Genomic DNA, 4,119 nt, shown 5'->3' on the forward strand with positions numbered 1-4,119 from the left:
CTCGTAAAGCTGTGCCAGGGGTCCTGCAATGACCTTGGCCAATTCCTTTAGAACTCTAGGGTGGAGATCGTCCAGACCGGCTGACTTGAATACGTCCAGTCCCTCCAGAAGTTCCCTAACTAGTTCTTCACTAACCCTTGGCCCAGTTTTCAGCAGAAATTCTGAGTGCTTTGCTTTCAGCTCAATATACTCATTCCCATTCACTATCTTGATGTTTCCTCCTTTTCTACACATCTTCCTTTACTGAACACTCAAAGTATTTGTTTAATTTTTGTGTCACCCCTAATTCCTTTTACAGTCTACTAGATCTACTCTGTACAGAAGCCCCACTTTAAAAAAAAAAAAAAAAAAAAAAAATATTTTCTCTATAATGCTAAAGAAACCTAATTATTCATGTTAATGGGTAAGGTCTAACTCAGTTTTGGATAGGTCTGATTCTTGTTTTAACCAGTAAGAGGCACTGCTGATATTTCTGGAACTCCCTTACAGTGGTTCAAGGTAGACGCAAAATTAGAATCAGAGCAGTAGTGTTGACAACTTTATGCTGTTATCAAATGTTTTGATACGTAGTATTCTTCTTCATTCCAGTTTCTTCTGAAGTAAGTTATGAAGTTTCCTGCTGAGTATAAAGGATCAGTATTCTGATAAGATATAACTTGCTAAGCCTGCAGTATCAATTTACCTTCCAGATCATTTTAATTAAGCCCATTTTGTAAAAATTGCGGTTAGCTGCATGCCTTAAAGTGCATGAGGCACAGTATTTTCAGTAGAGATAAGGGAGTATTAATGCTATTGTACAAATCAATTGCATCACCAGTCTAGTTAATTGGTTATAGTATATGGTCTAGAAAAATAAATTAAAAAAATATAACTGAGCATGGAAGAGGGCTATGAAGCTTAATCAGGGAATGGGAAACTTAACTTAAAGAAGACTAAAAAAAATCTGGCTTGTTTAGCATGCCAGTGCAGAAAGGCAATGTGGTTGGTCTCTAGAACGTTTATCTGAAGGTTCATGCCAGGGAGTGAGAAGAGCAAAGGATCACTACTGGATAAAAATGTAGGCTGTAAATTAGGCAACATTTTATCTAACTGGCAGAGGAGTTAAGCTGTGGAAGGGCCTTTGAATGGGAATGCTGTAGGCCAGAATTCTGACTGGCTTTAAGAGGGAGTTTGATACATTCCTGAACAGATTTACACAAACTTCTTGCCAATACAGGAGACTTGTCTTTATGACCCAGAAGAAGGCCTCTTCTAGTTTCCTGTGGGTAGGTCTACACATGCAGTTAAGGCAAATGACTAAATTCTGGAGCTTATTGCTCCTGGGTGCAATGTCTCCACATGTACCCGGGACTACAGAATGTTGAGTTGGGTCGGAGCAGCCCTAGCTGGCAAGGGGCTCCGGAGGTCAACCTGCCAGTCTGGGGCTGCTACCCCCAGCTTAACATGCTGTGCGGGAGTGGCTGGGGCATGATGGTGCTTCAGTGTGGGGCTAGCTGGCAGGCAGCCAGCCAGGCCAGTGTTTACATGTGTGCTGCTGTGGAGTAAAAAATTCTCTGCAGTAAGATAGCACTTGTATTTACAAGTACTATCCTGCTAAGGAGTAAATTAGTTTACTCGAGCCTAATAGGGTCACATGTGTAGACACATGGCATTTACTGTGCAACTAATTAATAGATTCATGGGTTGTGGAGTCAGAAGGGACCACAAAGGATCATCGTGTCTGACCCCCTGCCCCTAGCAGGAAAGAGGACTGAGTTCAGATGACCCCAGCCAGGTGACTGTCAAGCCTTCTCTTGAAGACCTCCAAATTAGGTGATAGTACTACCTCTCTTGGAAGCCCATTCCAGATTCTGGCCACCCTTACTGTAAAAAAAAATGTTTTCCTAAAGTCTAACCTCAATCTACTGTCCACTAGTTTGCACCCATTATTCCTAGTTACTCCCTGGGGCACTCTGGTAAATGGAACATCCCCAGTTCCCTGTTGTGCTCCCTTGATAAACTTTTAGGTGGCTACAAGGTCTCCCCTCAGATGTCTCTTGTGAAGACTGAAGAGATCCAGATCTTTAAACCTCCTCTTGTAGGGTCTTTCACAGAGGCCACTAATTATGCGAGTGGCCCTCCTCTGAACCCTCTCCAGATTCTCCGTGTCCCTCTTGAAGTGTGGCGCCCAAAGCTGGACACAGTACTCCAACTGCGGCCTGAGCAATGCCTCATAGAGGGAGGAGTATCGCCTCCCTTGATCTGTTGGTCATGCATCTACTAATGCATGACAAGGTGCGATTGGCCTTGTTGATGGCCTCGTTACACTGCTGGCTCATTCATCTTGAAGTCAACTATGCATCAAACTGCATCCAGTCAGATTGCATCCTATTTTGTTCCGCCCATTGATCCAGGTTTTCCAGGTCGGCCTGTGTCTGCTCCCTGCCCTCTGGTGTATTCATTTTGCCCCATGACTTGGTATCATCGGTGAACTTGGAGAGGGTGCTCTCCACACCCTTGTCCAAATTGCTGATGAAGATATTAAATAACACTGGTCCAAGGACCGAACCCTGCGGGACCCCACTGCCCACCTCCTTCCAGGCTGAGAACGACCCGTCCAGTACCACCCTCTGGGTGTGGTCCCTAAGCCAGTTGGCCACCCACCTGACTGTGTAGGCGTCCACTCCACAGCCTGCTAGCTTCCCTATGAGAATACGATGCAAAACTGTGTCAAAGGCCTTCCTAAAATCCAGGTAGATGACATCACCCTCCGCTCCTGTGTCAAGGCAGCGTGTGACCTGGTCATAAAAGGCTATAAGGTTTGTCAGGCAGGATCTACCTCTGATGAACCTGTGCTGGTTTCCTTTCAGCATCATTTCCCCTGCTGGACCTTCACAAATGCACTTTTTTTAATGATTTTTTTTCTAGTATTTTCCTAGGAATAGAGGTGAGACTCACTGGCTTAAAGTTACCCAGCTCATCCCTTCTCCCCTTCTTAGAAATGGGCACCACATTGGCCTTTTTCCAGTCCTTGGGAACCTGGCTGGAGCACCATGAGTGCTCAAACAGCTGTGCCAGCATCTCGGCTATGACACTGGGCAATTCCTTCAGCACCCATGGATGGAGGTCATCCGGGCTGGCTAACTTGTACCCATCCAGCCCTTCCAAATGCTCCTTTAGCTAAGTCAGCACTAACCTTTGGTGGTCTGGTGCCTTTTGGACATCTGTCTATGCTCAAGGTGGGGGAATTTTCTTGGTCAGTACTTAGAAATACTGAAGCAAAGAACTCATTGAAGTGCCCCGCCTTTTTCCTTGCGTCAGTCACCAGCTGTCCTGATTTGTCCTGCAGGCGTCCTATGCTACTCAGCGCTTTCCTTTTGTTTGCTATGTATCTGTAGAAGGACTTTTTATTGTCCTTAATTGTTGTAGCCAGCCTAAGCTCCAGTCCTGCCTTGGCCTGCCTAACCGATTCCCTGCAATAGTGCGCCAGGGAGGTGTATTCCTCCTTGGTGGCTGCCCCCTGCTTCCACTGCCTATAAATCTCTTTGCCCCCAGTCTTTTCTGGAGTTCACTGTTTAGCCAAGGGGGCTTTTTTAATTAGTCTACTGTGCAGTAAATGTCTCATGTAGATGTACCCTTTTATATTGAAATGACCAGTAGGATAAGAATGTCAGATAACGGTAACATAAATGGTAGGGGGTGCACTGGTAAAGGTTTTTTGGGACAATACTGGTGGCCAATTATTGACCAGAAATATCAACTGATACTGATCTGATTGCTGATATGCTGCCTGGCAGCTTGGAGAGCAGCATCTGGCCGGTAAGTCTGTGGGAGGGAAGGGGCATGGGGGATGGAAGCAGTGTGAGGGGGCAGATCAAGGCCCCCATGGTGAGGGAGAGAGTGGGGCTGGGACTGGGGCAGGAACTGTCCAGCTGGGGTGGAGAGGGGGGTGGGATGGAGCCCTGGGTGGCTCATCTGGGAAGAGTGGGCAGGTGTAGGGGGGGTTGGCTCCTGCTGCTGTGTGCACCCCAGGAGAGAGACAGGGGGCATGTTACCCCCTAGATCTGTGCACAGGGTGAGGATGGGCTGCCTGGTGCATGCTCAGGGTGGGGAGCTAGGCCAGAGCTATGCTTGGAGCAG

General features: G+C 46.9%; 1 protein-coding gene across 4 annotated transcripts in view; it reads left to right on the plus strand.

Moving 5' to 3' along the window:
- The window catches only part of ATRNL1 (attractin like 1), a 1,264,546-nt gene that overhangs the window by 168,534 nt on the left and 1,091,893 nt on the right, over positions 1 to 4,119 (plus strand). The window lies entirely within an intron of this gene.

The sequence above is a fragment of the Gavialis gangeticus genome, unplaced genomic scaffold, assembly GCF_001723915.1.
Source record: "Gavialis gangeticus isolate Ggan-Ray unplaced genomic scaffold, GavGan_comp1, whole genome shotgun sequence".
Lineage (NCBI taxonomy): Eukaryota > Metazoa > Chordata > Crocodylia > Gavialidae > Gavialis > Gavialis gangeticus.